We start from the raw sequence: 21,672 nt of genomic DNA on the forward strand, positions 1-21,672 counted from the left end.
AGATGAATGGCTAGTTTCTACAAGCACTTAAACTGAAGGTGGCAGCGAAAATTTAAACGGAAAATTTGTAGTCATTACTGCAGTAGTCCAACACTCCGAATACCCATTTCCTTCGGCCAGTACAGTCCACTTTTTAAAACCTCAATGCGGCTCGTTCCATTCACAATCCTTCTTAAATATTATCGGACTAACTGAATTTCAATCACTGTTAGAATAAAATACATTAGCATTTCCTTTTTTTACATACTGTAGGTTATACAAAATACTGATACAATAGTCTCCAATACGATTTACACAGTGACATGTCGGGCGATCGGATGTCATCTTACAGGCCAGGAATTTCTAACAGATGGATAGGCTGTCAGCCTCAAGTGACAGGCTAAACCTTACATCTGCCGAACCCAGACTGGAAATTTTGTAACTAGCTTGGCCTCTATGAGGCTAGAATTATTTCCTATCATAGGCCAACCTTGCTGATGTGTTAGGGAATTTATAATCAAAGCAGACATTTTGGGAATATATAAGGAATATATCCGCAATAAGCACATATTTCAACTTGTGTGTACAATTCATATCAGTGAACACTGACATAAGCAAACATTGCCTCAGTTATTCATTTTAAAAGTTGTATTCCTGGTCAAAACATCGTACTGGAAAATGCTTAGAGAATGAATTCATCTTTACTCTCCATTACCTGATATTATACTTGAAGAAGGAAAATCCGCCAAAAACAGGTAAAATGCAAACTGAAGGCACATTCAAATTTATATGGTTTTGGATTTGGTCTCAAGGTGAATTATATATACATTTACGTCCAAATTTTTAAAATGATTTTTACACGTGAATGTGGCCCTCTTTCGCACGATCTGGAAGTTTCTGTTTACCTTTATGTGTAATACAGATTCTTGCGCATAGTATCCTTTAGTGAGATTAACTCTTCATATGTAACTTCTTCAGCGACTGTTTTTCGTTCGTTCCTTACCTGCAAGACGACGTCCAGGTCGTTACGAAAGTGACATTAGAAATCAATTAGAAAGTCGCTTAGTATGTATTATATTCTTTTCCAGACAACAGCACATCGATAGCAAAGTGTTAACATCCTCAAGTTTTCCGGACACATACGTATACTATTAATATTGATCATCTGATAGGTTATATTGACAGAATAACATATTTACACACATCGAGAAGACCTGTATTTTTGAATCCTATTTAAAACTGTGGAGGACAACAGGATACCTCCACTGTAATATTTTCCCTTGATAGCCGCATTATGGTTTTGCTCAGTTTATGTGTCTCGGAATTTCTAGTCCGTCGAGTAGTTCTTCAAAGGAAACAGGACTGACAGAAGCCCCTCTAACAATTAGCAAATTATCCTTGCGCGTCTATAAAAAATTGCAACATGGAATGCTCGTGGTCTTTTGTAACCAGATAAGCTCGCAAGTGTCGAAACAGAGGTGAGTATCCACGAACTGGATCTTCTCGGACTCGCTGAGATACGCTGGAGGGGATGCGGCCACTTTATAACCCACGGAAAGAATGCTGTGTACTTTTCAGGATGCGGGAATCAGAGCAGGAATTCTGTTGCCGTAGTGGTCACTGAGAGTCTGAACAATGCTGTCATGGAATGCGAACTCATCAATGTCAGGCTCATGTCCATCGAGTTGCAAGGTTAACATCGTTCAGGTGTAAGCCCATACTACCGCAGCAGCTGACAAGGAAATATAAAAGTTCTATTAACAGCTAGTACGTGCCATCAACAAAATACCAAACAGGTAAGTACTAATAATTCAGGGAGACTTTATTGATAAGATCAAGGATGCTAATAAGGATAGTCATGTGGCTTAGGTGAGAGAAATGAACGAGAAGTGTGCTTACTGGAATTCTGTGCTGACAATTATATGACTACTTTGTATTTGCAACTCAACCTTTAAGTATCATGGAAAACGACATTATGAGTGGATTTCGCCTGGTTACGGAGTAATAAACCGTATTGTTTTCTTACTAGTCAGAAGACTTTGGAGATCTTCCGCCCGAGATTCGAAGCAACCACAACATATTAGTAATGAACATGCTTATCAAGCTCCAAACCAGCAACAGAAGGAGTGAGGAACAGGTAGGTTTTACGAATCGCAAATCCCTTCACGAATTTGGAGAACGAATAAGACCAAAACTCCAGGAATGTCATTCAGATGAGATTGAATCAGTGTTCAATACCTGGGATTGGATGAAAGAAATGGTTCACTCATCCGCTATAGAGTCCGCAAAGTTTTCAACTGCGAAACAACCTTGGTTATTGCACACCACACTGCAGGTGATTGAAGAGAGGAGAACTCTAAAGAAAAATTATCATTCAAATCGATCTACAAGAACAAAAGTACGGGCTCCTGTGTCAGAAAGTACAACAAAATTGAAATTCCTATAAACTATGTGCGATGATATAGAGCAACGTCAAAACTCCTACCAAATAAGATAACTATTCAAGGAAATTTCCAGCATCACTCAGAAGTTTAACCCCCGCACTTGGACGATAAATGATAAAAATGGCATTCTCACCTGAGAAAAGGAAGCAGCCATTGACAGGTGTAAACAACAGTGTGAACATTTATTTTCAAAAGATAATAACAACCCTTCAGGTGGAAAAGCAATATAGTACACTGAAATGGAACCTGTAATTCTGCGCAGTAAAATTGAGAATGCAATTTAACATCTAAAGAACAAGAAAGCCAGGGGTACAGATAATATCACAGGAGAGATGATTAAGGAGTTGGAGAGGATGACATACACATGTTTCATTCATTGTGGAGTAGAATATGGAGTAATGGAGAATGGTCGAAAATTGAACAACTCTGCTTTCACACCCCTGTACAATCCTTTTATACATCATAAGTCAGTGCCTAAAACGTTATATACAACCTCAGATATCCAAGGATAAAGGATCACGTGAGCAGATCCTCAACCTGAGGCAAATAATAGAGAAAAGTTCGAGAGTTTAGTGTCCCTGCCTTCATCTGCTACGTCGACTACAAAAAAGCCTTCTGTGGACACATAGCGAGAGAACCTGCATCATCTAGTATGGACGAATCTCATTTATTTGAATAAGTGGGTAAGGCCTTTTCGTAAAGTATGACGACTTTTCCGCCTTAAATATCTAGGGGAAAATATCTTGAGAATATACTGAAGATATTTGAAAAAATATTATTTGAATTTCAAACATCCCAATAAATTTCCAACGAGGAAAGTTGTTTCAATAAAACTTACCAGATCTCATGACAGAACCTGATGAGCGAACATAAATTAAAGAAACGAAACAGAACTTGGTCATTTTTGTCTGTCTGTCTGTCTGTCTGTCTGTCTGTCTGTCTGTCTGTCTGTCTGTCTGTCTGTCTGTCTGTTAGGTCATCAGCTCAGAGGCTGGTTGGATCCTCAAATAGCACCACAAAAGGTTATGCGGTTATAAGTAAACCCAAAAAACCAATGGCAGCACCGAAATGAGGCGTACTAGGCAAGATTAGGAGTGAGGTAGTTTGCCATTGCTTTCCTCACTGGGTCAGAAAGTACTACTGCAGCACAACTGACCCTATGAGCAGCACATTTCATAACACTCAGATACACTTGTCATGCTCTGAATGTCATTACTCAGCACTACCCATACCCCAGCAGCTTCCATATTGTCACAGCCATGGATGTTGACTGGGACTTCGGTGGAAGCTACACTTTACTCTGGCCTGTGCCAAGACATGGATGCAAAAGTGCTGTATCCATCAAGAAATGAGAGCAGGCAACGTTTTTGTCTACTGAGGGAAAATCTTAGAGGTTTTACCTCATCATCTTAAGCTTTACAAAAAGCAGAGCTAATGGCATCTAAGTACTTTATGTACACCAGTCGAGAATTGTTTATCAATAGAGTCCGTCGTATTAAAGTGACTAGGATATTCACCTCATCCTACTCAGTAAGGTGGAGATCTTCACGGAAATTACTTAAAAACGTAGTACAGCTCACAAATACTCAGTACTATAAAATCGTTACGAAAGTACGAAGTTTTAAATATCTTTTGGGTTCACTGAAATAATTACCATTGCGCTCCCACTGGTCCTGGTATACAGTAATTGCTCTATGCTTATCGGGCACCAGAACGTCATGTGAAGTACTAGCTGATGTACCCATGGTTCGCTACGGAATTTCACTTGTGTATAGAATTTTAGGTCAAGTAGTGCACACGTTGTAAGATAATATTAAATTTCATAGCTCTTAACTGTATCCCAGAAATGCGACAGTGTTAGAGAATCAGTCACAATCAAGTTGGGGACTTTTCATTATGTTGAATGGCCCATTTGCCTACTGCTAGTCAATCGAGCTGGGCAGTTTTCATTATAATGGCAGATACACACCCTCCACGTGCCTTTGTACATCCTCACAAAGACTGTCTTTGTGCTGTTCCCAGTTGAAATCAACATAGGTCATTACAATTAAGTCAGTAAGAAAGTCGCGAGTGAAAGCAACGCTATCATATGAAATGCTCGATCAAATGAAGAACTGAACGTTTCCTCACTTTTAACGAACAGTACTACGCTGCCGATCCAACAGTCCAAAGTTGTCGATCTGGAATGACCAGGCCGCAAACAGCCATGAAGATTCCTCTGCCATTAGTCTTTTAAGTGTGTACGCTGTTCATTCCCATCAACGTCCCATCAACGCCTCAGAGCAGGGATCCAATAGCTGGAATACTGTGATGAACCAGTGTGATACGTACCAGTAGCATCAGAAAATGTATGAAACAGAGGAATGGCATGCTAAAAAGAAAGTTATATAACTCCCCAACTACTTCCCGCCTATATTTAGGCAGGCTGTTATACTCCGTACGCACCGGTAATGGAATGGAATGGCGTATGGCTTTTAGCGCTGGGAGTGTCCGAGGACAAGTTCGGCTCGCCAGATGCAGGCCTTTTTTTATGTGACTCCCGTAGGCGACCCGCGCGTCGTGATGAGGATGAAATGATGATGAAGACGACACATACACCCAGCCTCAGTGCCAGCGGAATTAACCAATTAACCCTGCCGGGAATCGAACCCGGGATCCCTGTGGCCATAGACCAGCACGCTAACCATTTAGCCATGGAGCCGGACTACGCAGTGGTAATCCAATGTATCGGAGATGAGGGGCAACAGAGGAGACGAAGAATATCACAAAAGCAATGGTCAATGCTTAATGTAATGTTATTGTTGATAAGTTTTGTACTCTTCCGGTATTGTAGGCCTTTACTTTCCGTTTTCTTACTACTTTGTGATATTAGGGCATCTAATGTAAAAGGAGTCTTCCTTTCTTTCATGACTCCATCTCCATCTTCAAGCGACCGTTCCTTTACGATCTCTCTTGGTTAACTCTTGTTCTTTTCTCACCCCGACAGTATTACGTATGGAAACCTGGGGATTTTTTCATTTTCACACCTTTCCTGACCCTTGTCTTTCTTAGGCCGATACCTTCATTTTTCGAAGTGTCGGACCCATACAATTTTATCTCTCTGATTAGTATTATAAAGAGATGGTTGACTAGTTCCACTTCCTCTTAAAACAATAATCACCGAGCTCGATAGCTGCAGTCGCTTAAGTGCGGCCAGTATCCAGCATTCGGGAGATAGTAGTTTCGAACCCCACTGTCGGCAGCCCTGAAAATGGTTTTCCGTGGTTTCCCATTTTCACACCAGGCAAATGCTGGGGCTGTACCTTAATAAGGCCACGGCCGCTTCCTTCCCACTCCTAGCCCTTTTCTGTCCCATCGTCGCCGGAAGACCTATCTGTGTCGGTGCGACGTAAAACAACTAGCAAAAAAAATCTGCAACACCACTACCACCATTTTTATGATAGTCGGTTGGTGCGGTAAAACTGAATAAGACAAATGATCGAAAGTCGTATCCTCTAAAACTTTTGTTATGTAGTACTTTTCGACAGGACAAATAACATGGGTATTTAAGAACTAAATTTCTTGTGCCTTCCCTAAACTACCATCATCCAGTGTGAATAAAATTATTTATAGCCTGGAATGTGGTTCCTTATTCCCCGACTTTACATATTGATTTTCATTAAAGTCTGTTCAACCATTTTCTCGAAATTCATGAATATCTCTGTTATCATGGCCGGTACGGGAACAATGTATAAGACATAATGATCAAAAATAGAATTTTACATAGCGTTTGTTATGTATTCTTTATTGATAGGAGCACTATTAACATGAATATTTGAGAATTACATTTTAGGCCTTCCCCTAATTTCCATTTAATTTAGCGTGAAAAACACTATATATAACCTAGGTTGTAGTGGCTCATTCCCCACAGATTTTCATTAAATTCTCTTCAGCCATTTCCTAGTGATGCCCGTACAGACAGACAGACAGACAGACAGACAGACAGACAGACAGACAGACAGACAGACAGACAGACAGACAGACAGACAGACAGACAGACAGACAGACAGACAGACAGACAGACAGACAGACAGACAGACAGACAGACACAGATGAAGGAAAATTAAGAAAGTATATTTCCTTGGTATTGTGGACACAACCGATACAGGAATATAACTCTTATTAAAATCTGAGCAATGTACAGACAAAACTCTCCTCTTATGTATATAGATGGGTAAAACTGGGTATTTTTTCAGCAGTAATATGTTGCAGTCGCTAAGAATTCCACCTCAGTGTCTAGGACAACCAGCTCAGGAAATCTGAAAGATTCGTATTGCTGGCACGCAAGAACGTACGTCGCTGTTTCGGAAAATTGCACAGCTTTTTGGGTTCAGTACTTTTGTTGTAGAATACGCAGAAAATGATTTGAAGAAAGACCTACCACACGAACAGAATATTCTGGCATCCGATAAATGTCAGATGCAACATCTTACATGGATGTAAGTTACCAACCTGCTTCATCTCTAGCGTTAATTCAGCTTTGGTGAACAATTGTGTGTCCCATGCAATAGCTCGGCATCGAGTATTCAAACTGGCTTGCGACCCACTGCTTCCTCCAATAATCACTGAAAGTAAACCAACACAAAACCACCAGGCTGTAAGAATGCAGACGTATCTGGAAGGCAGAAAGTGAGATATTTGCTTTTTGACTAATCACATTTTCGTTTAGATTAATTGGATGGGCACACTGTTTGCACTTAACTATTCGGGGAATAGTGCCGTCGTTCCATCAAGAGTCTCTATATGAACTGTCGGAGTTATGTGCGGATAGGACATGAGAGATCTGCAGAATTTACAACGAGACAAGAAGTCCAGCAAGGATGCAATCTTAGTCCTCTTCTTTTTATCGTGTGCCTCAACCAAATTATGAAGTTGTGTCATGAAAGAATCAAGAAGTTGACGTTTGAACATTACTTCATGTGGCCAGTACGTCTTTCTGACTTGGCATTTGCCGATGACCTGATTCTTGTTGCCTGCAGCGAACAAAACCTACAGCACAACAGAAACGTATGGGTGGAAGAGCTGATAAAAGGACATGAAGGTGAATGTGGACAACACAAAGACCATGGTTATCAGTAGAAATGAGGAGAGAGACCGTATTATGGTCGATGGAAATCCATTGGAGTACCGAGCTCGATAGCTGCAGTCGCTTAAGTGCGGCCAGTATCCAGTATTCGGGAGATAGTGGGTTCGAACCACACTGTCGGCAGCCCTGAAGATGGTTTTCCGTGGTTTCCCATTTTCACACCAGGCAAATGCAGGGGCTGTACCTTAAATAAGGCCACGGCGGCTTCCTTCGCAGTCCTAGCCCTTTCCTCTCCCATCGCCGCCATAAGACCTATCTGTGTTGGTGCGACGTAAAGCCAATAATTAATAATAAAAATAATAATAATGCTATTTGCTTTACGTCCCACTAACTACTTTTACGGTCTTTGGAGACGCCGAGGTGCCGTAATTTAGTCCCGCAGGAGTTCTTTTACGTGCCAGTAAATCTACCGACACGAGGCTGTCGTATTTGAGCACCTTCAAATACCACCGGACTGAGCCAGGATCGAACCTGCCAAGTTGGGGTCAGAAGGCCAGCGCCTTAACCGTCTGAGCCACTCAGCCCGGCCGTAAAGCCAATAGCAAAAAAGAAATCCATTGGTGTAAGTCACCAACTTCAAGTATTTGGCTCAATCATCAGCTCAGACAAAAAGATGGAGGAGGAAATAACAGTGAGTATAGGAAGAGCAGGGCGCTTATTTAATGCCACCCGAAGAAACTTCCTCAACAACAAGGAGATATCCAAGGGCACAAAGGTAGCTGTTTACAAATCCACCTCTGTACCCACATTGATCTATGGCTGCGAATCCTGGGCGCTTACAGAACGCACCAAGAGCAGAATCCCGGCGGCAGAGATGAAATACCTCCGTAAAGTAGAGAACAAAACCGGGAGGGACAAGATCCGGAATACAGCCATCCGTTGAGTAGGCCTACTGAATATGATGCCACTAGAGAAAACCATCCAAAAATACCAATTGGGATGGTTTGACCACGTCCACCAGATGTCGATTGACCGCCTACTGAGGTTAGTGAAGTAGGTGAGAGTGGAAGCAGAGGATGCTCGAGGAGAAGCAAATGGAGATCTCTCGTATCTTGGACACCTCACGGTACAAGAGGACCGGATGAAGTGAAGTGAAGTGAATAGTACCATTAGGACCGCATTTTAGTAAGGTGCGCCGCACGAATGTTTATCAGGCTTTATGGTCTTCAGAACTACTGAATAAAATATGAGAGCGAATCATCTGTATTGCCTATCCATGCAGTCATCAAAAGTGTTTTACTTTAATGAAGTTCGGAGGCCAATAGACCTTCCGTTCTTACGGGCTATATTACCTGTAAGACAGTTCCAAGATCCTTACAGAAGCCACAACATCTGTCTTCTTGCGGGATAAAACATTCCATTGTTGCCATGACCCTTTACATCATCAGACAAATGTCACCCATTCAAACGATGTCTGAAGGAGTATAATGATGGAGATTGTACCCTGCTGTAGTTCACGTGGATGTGCCATTAAAACGTTCTTACGTGGATTTCAAGGCGAGTAAGACAGGTTGTACATATGACGATTAAATCTTTTCTGCGGGACTGCATAATGAACTCAGCCTGTGAAAAACACAATATCCATGTGGTGTTCAGCTGTTTATGGTCAGCATTCTGTTAGATACAGTTGCTCTGGCTCCTCGGAAACTAAAATTATACATAGTATTCTCTTCATTGCTGATTTTAAATCTATTCGTATACACAATTCTCTGATTAATGAAAATTGTTTTCTGATCCTTCACAGCATAACACTACTTCAGCATTACGTGAAGTAGCGTACCAGTCCATTGAGGAATAGGACTGTGAATTTAAACAATTGAATCGCTTATTGCAGAAACCCCTCTCGTCCACTACGAGTGATTTTTCAGGAGAAGGAAGAAACTAAATAATTTTTCACGCAGTCACAATGTGAACCAATTTTAATGTATGCTAACTACATGGGATGTATATATTTTCCAGAAGTTTTGAATCTTCGTTTAATATTCACTTTGGAGATATAAATTGTTCAATTTGCCGGACATGAGGGGTTTCTGAAAAAAATGGAAATACATTTACATACATACATACATTATCATTATAGACTGTTATGCCTTTCAGCGTTCAGTCTGCAAGCCTCTGAGAATTTACTAAACGTCGCCACAATCCTCGATTTGCAACTAGTGTTGTGGCCTCATTTAGTTCTATACCTCTTATCTTTAAATCGTTAGAAACCGAGTCTAACCATCGTCGTCTTGGTCTCCCTCTACTTCTCTTACCCTCCATAACAGAGTCCATTATTCTCCTAGGTAACCTATCCTCCTCCATTCGTCTCACATGACCCCACCACCGAAGCCGGTTTATGCGTACAGCTTTATCCATCGAGTTCATTCCTAAATTAGCATTTATCTCCTCATTTCGAGTACCCTCCTGCCATTGTTCCCACCTGTTTGTACCAGCAATCATTCTTGCTACTTTCATGTCTGTTACTTCTAACTTATGAATAAGATATCCTGAGTCCACCCAGCTTTCGCTCCCGTAAAGCAAACTTGGTCTGAAAACAGACCGATGTAAAGATAGTTTCGTCTGGGAGCTGACTTCCTTCTTACAGAATACTGCTGATCGCAACTGCGAGCTCACTGCATTAGCTTTACTACACCTTGATTCAATCTCACTTACTATATTACCATCCTGGGAGAACACACAACCTAAATACTTGAAATTATCGACCTGTTATAGCTTTGTATCACCAATCTGACATTCAATTCTGTTGAATTTCTTACCTACTGACATCAATTTAGTCTTCGAGAGGCTAATTTTCATACCATACTCATTGCACCTATTTTCAAGTTCCAAGATATTAGACTGCAGGCTTTCGGCACAGTCTGCCATTAAGACCAAGTCGTCAGCATAGGCCAAACTGCTTACTACATTTCCACCTAACTGAATCCTTCCCTGCCATTTTATACCTTTCAGCAGATGATCCATGTAAACTATGAACAGCAAAGGTGAAAGATTACAGCCTTGTCTAACTCCTGTAAGTACCCTGAACCAAGAACTCATTCTACCATCAATTCTCACTGAAGCCCAATTGTCAACATAAATGCCTTTGATTGATTTTAATAATCTACCTTTAATTCCATAGTCCCCCAGTATAGCGAACATCTTTTCCCTCGGTACCCTGTCATATGCTTTCTCTAGATCTACGAAACATAAACACAACTGCCTATTCCTCTCGTAGCATTTTTCAATTACCTGGCGCATACTGAACATCTGATCCTGACAGCCTCTCTGTGGTCTGAAACCACACTGGTTTTCATCCAACTTCCTCTCAACGACTGATCGCACCCTCCCTTCCAAGATGCCAGTGAATACTTTGCCTGGTATAATAATCAATGAGATACCTCGATAGTTGTTGCAATCCTTCCTGTTTCCTTGCTTGTAGATAGGTGCAATTACTGCTTTTGTCCAATCTGAAGGTACCTTACCAACACTCCACGCTAATTTTACTACTCTATGAAGCCATTTCATCCCTGCCTTCCCACTATACTTCACCATTTCAGGCCTAATTTCATCTATTTCTGCTGTCTTATGACAATGGAGTTTTTTTACTATCCTTTCCACTTCCTCAAGCATAATTTCACCAACATCATTTTCCTCCTCCCCATGAGCTTGGCTGTTTGCAACACCACCATGATGATTTCCTTTTACATTGAGAAGATGTTCTAAACATTCCCTCCACCTCTCCAGTGATTCCCTGGGGTCTATTATGAGTTCACCTGAATTACTCAAAACACTGTTCATTTCCTTTTTCCCACCCTTCCTAAGATTTTTTATTACTGTCCAGAAAGGTTTCCCTGCTGCTTGACCTAGCCTTTCCAGGTTATTACCAAAATCTTCCCATGACTTCTTTTTGGATTCAACAACTGTTTCGCTCTGTTTCTTTCATCTACATACCAATCCCTGTCTGCCTCGGCCCTTGTTTGGAGCCATTTCTGATAAGCCTTCTTTTTACGTTTACAGGCTGCTCTCACTTCATCATTCCACCAAGACGTTCGCCTTTTCCCATCTTTGCACTCAGTTGTTCCTAGGCATTCCCTTGCTGTTTCTATTACAGCATCCCTGTATGCCACCCATTCACTTTCTATATCCTGAACCTGCTTACTGTCTACTTTTCGAAACTTCTCACTAATCATATCCATGAACTTCTGTCTAATTTCCTCGTCCTGGAGATTTTCTACCCTTATTCGTTTGCAGACAGATTTCACTTTCTCTACCCTAGGCCTAGAGATACTTAGTTCACTACAGATCAGATAGTGGTCTGTATCATCGAAAAATCCCCGAAAAACTCTTACATTCCTAACAGATTTCCTGAATTCAAAGTCTGTTAAGATATAGTCTATTATGGATCTGGTACCCGTAGCCTCCCAACTGTAGCGGTGAATAGCCTTATGCTTGAAGAATGTATTCGTAACAGCTAAACCCATACTAGCACAGAAGTCTAGCAAACGCTTCCCATTCCCATTAGCTTCCATATCTTCCCCACATTTACCAATCACCCTTTCGTATCCTTCAGTTCTATTCCCAACTCTCGCATTGAAATCGCCCATTAGCACTATTCTATCCTTGCTGTTGACCCTGACCACGATGTCACTCAATGCTTCATAAAACTTGTCAACTTCATTCTCATCTGCACCCTCACATGGTGAATACACGGACACAATTCTTGTCTTAATTCCTCTCACTGACAAATCTACCCACATCATTCGCTCATTTACGTGCCTAACAGGAACTATGTTGCGTGCAATGGTATTCCTGAAAAGGAGCCCTACCCCAGACTCTGCCCTTCCCTTTCTAACACCCGTCAAGTACACCTTATAATCTCCTATCTCTTCCTCCTTATCTCTCCTTACCCGAATATCACTTACTCCTAGCACATCCAGATGCATCCTCTTTGCTGACTCAGCCAGTTCTACCTTCTTTCTTCCATAAGCCCCATTAATATTGATAGCTCCCCATCGAATTCCATTTCGTTCGCCAAGTTGTTTCCAAGGAGTCCCTCGCCTGTCAAATGGGAGTGGGACTCCATTACTCCCATAGGTTCGAGGCTTGCTTAAAGTGTTCTGAGCTCGGTAAATTCATGAAGCAGGATGCTGCCCTACTTGCACATAATCCAAGTGAGGATCTCTCCTCTAACGGGTTATGGACCACCGGTGAATTGTATAGTCCTAGCCGCCTGAGCACAAGGAGGGCCACGACTCAGAATATGTCCGAGATACCCACTCCCATTCCATAGCAACTGGTATCCCGACTCTCAGGACCACTTACTAGGCCACTCAGCCGTTGCCCATGGTTCACGAACTAGGACGTGACTACAGTAACCCACAAACATGAACCAAACATGAAATACATTTAAGTGAGTTAAATTATTTCATGTAAAAACCATTACTAACAGTACATATTTCACGACAGTATTACAACAGTCAGGTTTTTTTATCCACACACGTGGTTTTGCAGAATAAATTATTGTAAAATTGCTGAATTCCTTCAGAATGATGTATGTAAGGTTTGCATTTCTTAAATCAGCTATTTTTATGATTAATCATTGGCACTTCAGATTGGAAAGCTGGTTGTGATTGAAAATCTGGAATTAGCTCTCCTTCTGCAAGTCTGAAGGTATGTTCCTGAAACCCACCAATAACATTTCGAGTTTTCACCACACCAGGTGTATGTTTGCTGTAGGAATCTCCATAAAGTCCGAAATTGAAAAATGTTGCTTTCTTTCTCGAGGAATTTTCTTTCCTTGTTATTCAACAGACACCACATTCTTCTTGTAATACGCTGGCCACTATGGTTCGAAGTCATGAATTTCTTTATTCACCATGTGTACCGTGAAAGCTCTCTTAGAGCTAGAAGAGATTATTATTTCTGTATACTCCACTGGCAAGTACAGTCTATCAGTCTTTTTCGAGCTTCTCTTCACAACACTGAAGTCCCTGTCAAATGGCAGGTAGCTGTGCCCTCCGATGGAGGAATATTGATGGGTTGAATCAGATCTTCCTTTGGCTATCAGTGTCTACATGAGCCGGATTTTTGTTTTGGCCAGCACAGCCGTCAGAGGAAATATGAAATTTCCGGACATGTTTGGCAACATATTCATTTATATAACTTATGATAAAGGAGAAAACTTCATTGGGGCTTTTTGTAAGCCATTGTTTCATCATATGTATAGAATACAGCCTTCCCAGATTTTAAATCATGTATACTGAAGACACTGTAAGTAATCTGACGCAAATAGAATGTGTATTGAATGGGTATAACTGGAAGCATCAGATTTTGCATGTAATCAATGCAAATGTCGGCGACATCTTCAGAATCTCTGCACATGTTCTGCACACGATCAATGGTCTAGTGGAACTTTTCAGTTCGTCTTTTATGAATAAATAGTTCGTCTGCGGCCACACGCTCTGCATTGTCATTTAAGGTAGGACTTATTTTCACACTTAATTCTTCGCAGACACAACATGTATTAACCTTTGGTTGACCAAATTTCAAATTGAAATATTCATTACTGATTTTCCAGTAATACCAATATGTAACTTTCACTTCAGGGTATTGCGATTGAAACAGAGCCCACATCTTTTCCACACTAAGATTTGATGCCAAGTGTTTGTACTCCCTATTTGTGTAGTGTGATTCAAGAATTGGAAACCTTTTTATGTGGTTCTCAACTAACAACGTTACGTCAGCTGGAAATGCATTTGCAGACCACTATTTTCCCCGAATATCTTTGGGGGACTTACCAGACATTAGTAGATCTCTTAATCTCCCCAATCTGTCATCAGAAACACAATACACGGACAAAAATGCCGACTTACAGACTTGAACACGGCCGTCAGAAGTAGAGAGCCAATTAATGTACGTATGACCTTTGGGTTTGTTCTTGACAGGTAAACTGTTGTCGTCTAACAATCTTGGACGTTTTCCTGCAATGCCATATACTTGTATTAGGCTCTGTAAATAACCATCTTGCTAATTTTTAGTGTCGAAATTTAAGAACTTGGAATATAATTCCATCACGGCGTCTGAGCTAATTTAAGTAGTCATGCATTTCCACTTGCAACTGCAATAACAGATCAATGCATTAGTGCGGCCTCCAGATCCCAAGATAGCGGGTTCAAACCCGGCAGAGGTAGTCAGATTTTTGAAGGGTGGAAAAACGTCATTCGACACTCCATGTCGTACGATGTCCGCATGTGAGAGATCTCTGGTGACACATTTCGTGTTTACCCGACAAAATTCATTAAATCTCAGCCATAGACACCCAAGAGAGTTTCGGTTTACTCGGTCTGCCATCTAGTGGGCCTAGAGTAAAATGGAACGACGAAATTGACGAGCAGACAGCCAGATGGCGTCAAATTGAAATGTCTGCACACGGTAGCTGAGGCCATACGATTATTATGATTATTAATGCATTAGTATGATGAATAATAGTGACAGAATAACCAAATAATATTAGTAGTTTCACAGGCATTGTTAATGCAAACGGCTTACCTGCAATCATAACCTTGTTCTTTAGGCTTATCTCTTTCACCTTCATAGTTCACATATTCATTGTTCTTAACTCTATTTTATCCGTTTTCGTTGATATATAACGCTTTTCACTCTTTTCTTTTTTTTATTCAGGCTGACTTCACCAATACCGGACGCTATTTCACTTGCAACTGATGCACAAAGCCTAAAACGTACATCCAGTAAAAATGGGTGAAGAAACCAGAAACAGTAGAATAACGTGAGATATTGCCAACCTTACGTTTTTAATAAAGAGCCCCCATCTCCTGGACATTAGGTGTTCCTGCATCAAATGGATAATTCCGCCAGTTACTGGAGCCATTGTTTACAGCTGACATGAAGGGTTTATACACAAATCGATGCGTCTATACATAAACTATCATATGATCACATCATCTCAATTTGCTTAAAAAGTGGGCATGAGGGGTTTCTGCAACAAGCGGTTCAATTCAGGTGAACGTAACGCACTTAGTCTTAACCCTACAGCACCTTATCCCATGAAGAGAATTTTTTAAAATAAATACATGTGAGTCTGTCAAGAATTTTCTGGAAGATAGGGGTCCAGGCATATTATCTATCATTTACAGGTTTAAGTTCCGTTCGAGACGGTGAATAACTACCGTATAATGTTGGGAAATAGGATGTCTTTTACTACTAATATATTTTAAGAGCTGGTTTCGGAAAATATTACCCCGTTAAATTAGTTCATACAAGAACTATGTGTGCAACAGATAGAAATTATATTCAAAATTAAATGAAAAAAGTAAAATTGGTGTGATATTAACACTCCGCCTTCTGAATAGGAAATCAAACCGTAGCTGCCTTGACATCAAACTAACAGTTATATCATTAATGTATAATAAGACTGATAATTGCTGAAAATCGCGATGAACCTCATAATGACTTTATAAGCAAAGTGATGAAGTGTTATACAATATATAAAGCCAAACCAAACCCCATGGCACTACAGCCCTTGAAGGGCCTTGGCCTACCAAGCGACCGCTACTCAGGATGCAGATTACGAGGTGTCGTGGTCAGCACGACAGATCCTCTCGGCCGTTATTCTTGGATTTCTAGACCGGGGCCGCTATCTCACCGTCAGATAGCTCCTCAATTCTAATCACGTAGGCTGAGTGGACCTCGAATTAGCCCTTAGGTCCAGGTAAAAATCCCTGGCCATGGCGGGAATTGAACCTGGGGCCTCCGGGTAAGAGGCAGGCACACTACCCCAACACCACAGGGCCGGCTATAAAATATATAAAGTAAGTAGTAACATTATTTGACTTACAGTTTTGAAAATGATCTTGAGGAAGGAATATAGGCCTACATCAAATCTATGTTTATCTAAATATTAAATCAGGTTTATTGACGTTTGTAAGGAGACGAAACACACGCGAACATAGATCAAAATGATATAAATCAGAAATATTTAAACATTATTTCCTCCTCAGTTGGACGGTCACAAACATTTCGATTTTCTGCGTTCTTGCGTTTTTTACATCTGCAAATTCCCGATCATACCCATGCATGCATCTTGTTACTGCTGTAGTCCACGATTTCCTGAGGATGGTTAACTACTGACTGACTTGCACATGTCGTTTTACAACTTTCTTCCTAATAACTGACATATCTACAAGCGTATATTTCGGAAATTAAAACGTCTACTCTTAAACTTACCAACGGCCGTAGCCGTGTTGAAACACCGGATCCCGTGAGATCTCCGAAGTTAAGCAACATTGGGCGTGGTCAGGAGTTGGATGGGTTGCCACGCGCTGTTATTGGGGGGTAAGGGAATGGAGGAGCGGAAAGGAACTGGCCACCCTACCGCACGTAAACTCCGGCTCAGGAACACCTCTGCGGAGGTTCGAACCTGCCTTCGGGCAGAATAACCCTTACCTACTCTTAAACTTACTCCACTTCATAGGTACAATAATTGCCTTTACCCCATGAAATGGGACTGAATATCACTATCAACAGTGGAATATAGTGTGTGAGTGTGTGTGTGTGTGTGTGTGTGTGACATCTTTCAGATTACATGTATAACTGTGGTATTTACACTGTTCTCGATATGTGTGATCTTTCGAGTTAGGATGGTGAAGAAAATGGCAGAAGTTTCTACATATGAAATATCATTCCGATAAACGTTGTTATTTGAAACCGCTACTCGATTGACACAGTGAAATTTTAACTATTCCTCTTCTACATTTTGCTTCCCAAGGTTAATTGCACTTACTCCAGGTTTTTCCTCGTAAAGTTGAGGATGAGCTGGGAAGCAAACCCAGGCCAGTCGGGTGATAAGCCGCTACGCATTGATCAAGAAGGTAGCCATACGAATTAAATGTTGCGAGATATGGGAGTCAATACAGTGTAACAATAAGTTAGGCCAAATTTTAGGACACATTCTTCAAACGGAGAAGAAGGAAATACGAGGGCTATTTTTTCTTCAAGCTCCGATCGGGTTTGAAATTAAAAGCACAGTGAGAATACGACGAAACGTTGTGTTGAGCAGTGTGTTTCTAGTATGCCTGTCGACCGCATCACGACACACTTGCCAGTTCTGAGCGTGTAGTGAGCACGTAAACATGCCTAGGACGATAGAGTTTCCCGCCAAGTGTGAAGTGTCTGCTGCCATTCGATTTCTTCATGCTGAGGGGTGCAATGCAGCAGAAATTCATCGACGAATGAGTAATGTGTATGGTAAAACTTTCATGACTGACTGCAAGTGCAGGAACTATGAAGCAAGATGTACAGACGTTCATGATGCAGACGGTCAGGGAAGGGAGCGAGTGTCAGAAGATGATCTTGTTCAGCGAGTGGATCAGGCGATTCGAGAAAATTGCATTGCACCCCTCAGCATGAAGAAATCGAATGATAGAACGCATTTCATACTTGGCGGGAGACTCTGTTGTCCTAAGCATGTTTACGTGCTCACTGAGTGCTCAGAACTGACAAGTGTGACGCGGTCGACGGGCATACTAGAGACACTGCGCAACACATCTGCACAACGTTTCATCGGATTCTCATTGTGGTTCAAATTTTCCGACCGATCGGAAGTTGAAAATAATAACACTCGTATGTTATATGGATTTGGGTCCGGAAATACTTATTTCCATGTTAGAAATCATTTTATACAACTCTACATAGTACGTACATTTTGGGTTACGTACAGGAACAGAAAGTACCAGAATACCACATGAAACTCTTTCCTACATGTTCAAAGTGCCCTCAATTAGCAACAAATAGACGGTCAGGGAAGGAAACTAGTGTCAGACGATGATCTTGTTCACAGCACAGAGATTGTGTGTTCGAGAAAATTGCATTGCACCTCTGCGCTTCCGGAATATAATTCGACGGCTAGTTGAAGCATGTATCAAAGCTAACAGAGGGCATTTTCAACTTTCCTTTCTTTTTTTTCTAGTGGCTTTACCTCGCACCGGCACAGATAAGTCTTCTGACGACGGTGGGATAGGAAAGGCCTAGGATTTGGAAGGAAGCGGCCATGGCCTTAATTAAGGTACAGCCTAGTGTGAAAATGGGGAACCACGGAAAACCATCTTAAGGGCTGCCGACAGTGGGATTTGAACCCACTATCTCCCGGATGCAAGCTCACAGCCGCACGCCCCTAACCACATGGCCAACTCGCCCGGTATTTTCAACATTTCATGTAAGAAGAGTGTCATGTGGTATGCTGGGACATTCTGTTCGTGTGTGTTTACCATGATGAATATACTACGTAGAGCTTTAGAAAATTAGTTCTAACATATAAATAAAGCATTTCCGGTCCCATATCCATATAAGCAATATATTTTTTTTTGCTAGGGGCTTTACGTCGCACCGACACAGATAGGTCTTATGGCGACGTTGGGATAGGAAAGGCCTAGGATTTGGAAGGAAGCGGCCGTGGCCTTAATTAAGGTACAGCCCCAGCATTTGCCTGGTGTGAAAATGGGAAACCACGGAAAACCATTGTCAGGGCTGCCGATAGTGGGATTCGAACCTACTATCTCCCGGATGCAAGCTCACAGCCGCGCGCCTCTACACGCACGGCCAACTCGCCCGGTAAGCAATATATTTATCGGAAATATGTGGATATGTGAAACTTCATTCTAACGTTCTAAAGGGTTATAATCCTAAACGTAGGTTTCTCGGGTTCACCTTAAGTAGTATATCCCATTCATATCATCGTTATCCACCACAGTAAATATGCGTTTACAACGTCACATTACCATATAAAGCACCGCACAGTCCCTCATGCCACATAAATCAGCGGCGCTGGCTACGATAAGGCTAAATTGAATTCAAAATTTATTGAGGCATTCACCTCGCTTCAATGAAAGTTATTTCACGCTACACTTGTAACACATGTCGAATATGTACAATGTGAAGGAAGCAGCGCTCATCACGATCACAAAATGGTGTTAGCAGGTAAATACCATCGTAACGTGCGCTGTTCCACAAACTCTTTAGCAATTCTCATTATCGTTGTTCGTGTTCTAGAGGACATGAAAAATTCTCGGTTGGATTAAGGAAAGTTATAAAATAATAGTCAAGCCATACATGCTGAAACACAAAATACTGACACACTATAAAAGACTTCATCCAATCAAGAGGTCACCTTCAGATTCATCAAATCCTTTAAAATAAAATAACATCACTAACAGATGTGTTAACTTATACCGGTGTTGGAAAAAGAAAGAGAAAAAGGTTAGAAGTGAAATGCTACCCCACGGTCTAAAAATCATTAAATATTTTAATATTTTTATATTAAAGCATACTGACAAATATCTTATAATCCATATACATGCATTTGCAATGAAAATTGACCACCATGAACAAGCCATCGAGGGGAACGTAAATTGGTAGACACATAGGGCTTGGTAGTATAAAGAAGAAGTCAAAATATTGTAGCAAACAAAGCATTTATTGCAGGATGACAAATACTTGCAGGTTGCACTTACTCTTAGTACGGCGTTGGACCACACATAGCACGGAGACACGCGGAGATTCGGTCAGGCATGGATTCATAAAGACGACTGACGTTTTCTCAGGAAGATCCTCTCACATGTAGCGGAAATGAACTTCCAACTCATTCGTAGTTGCCGTTAACCGAAGTTTTGGTCCAATAAAGTCCCAAATATTCTCGATTTATGAGAGATTCAAAGAACTTGGCGTCGAAGGAAGCATATTGAGATCATAATCGCACTGTGTGAAGCCGTGCTATATTTTCCTGGAAAATGCGGTTGCCAAGCTTCATCAGAAAGGAAAGCAAACATCGGCGCAGAAATTTCTGGACGTATTGCCGCGCCGATAGGGTTCCTTCAATCACCACCAGTGGGAAGCAGTAATCGTAGGAATTGGCACCCCGCACCACGGCACCTCGCGCAGCTCTATAGTGGAGCTTTGATTCAGTGCTGGCTACGACGTTTCCAGGCTCCAATTCGGCGGTCGTTTATATCCAGACAGAACCATGATTTGTCGCTGAACACCATTCGTCGCCAGTCCGCAACTTGTCATGCTGCCCATTTCTGACATAAGTTCAAGCGTGCTCGGCTATACTCACGCCGTAATGAAAGACGTCGTAAGAGACGCCGCGACGACAGTTCTTGCTCTATTAGCAGTTTGGGTATGATGCGGTTGGACACTGGCGTATCTCCAGCTGCCGTGAAATGTCAGTAAATGGTGCGCAGCGACGCCTGTAAATAGCTTACAGCTTGTCGCACGATGAAAACATCCTCCCAGCTGGTGGTCCACAGGGGTCGAGCTAAAGCCGCGTGCACACCGAGCACGCTTCGCATAGTGTGTCGCGTGTAGCGTGAAATGCTATGCATAGCGCAAGGCGTGCTTGCTGTCCACACCGAAAACTCTACGCCGTGCTCTCAGTTTACTTTGGCGCGAGGCGTTTTAGGGTGGTCACAAACGGATGCCGTTATCCAAGTACACTAGAAACAGTTTACTGATGGATAACAGTTACCTAAAATTGAAAATTAGAAAGAAGAATCGAAAGTGGGTTCATGAATTTAATGTAGAACGAATTACAGTACTTTCGGAGAATTCCATCGTTTGTACAGAGATGCAAGACTTTATCGCGATAAATGTTATGATTACTTAATAATGACAAAAAATACCTTTAACCTTCCAAACCCTGCAACTGAAATGTGGTGACAAGCAGCAAAGAAGTATTGGGAGAAATTCAATTTTCCCAATTGTCTAGGAGCACCGGGCAGCGAACACGTAGAAATTAAATTACCGGCTAAATCACGCTCTTGATATAATAATTATAAATAGTATTTTCAATATTGTTACAATTAGCATACACAATTTATCATCGTAACAAAAGTGGAGTAAATGTGTGACAAATATAATTCATAAACAGAAACATTTACTTCCAAGCCCACTACTAGCTTACAGAGTGGTATTCTTCATGTTACCACCCTCCATTGGCAAAATTACAAACCGATATGACAGAGTCTGGGAGATTCTATGCACTTTGTCACAAAGTGCCCGGCTACATGGCTAAATGGTTACAGTACTGGCCTTTGGTCACAGGAGTCCCGGGTTCGATTCCCGTCAGAGTCG

Source organism: Anabrus simplex, chromosome 2 (genome assembly GCF_040414725.1).
Source record: "Anabrus simplex isolate iqAnaSimp1 chromosome 2, ASM4041472v1, whole genome shotgun sequence".
NCBI classification, from domain to species: Eukaryota; Metazoa; Arthropoda; class Insecta; order Orthoptera; family Tettigoniidae; genus Anabrus; species Anabrus simplex.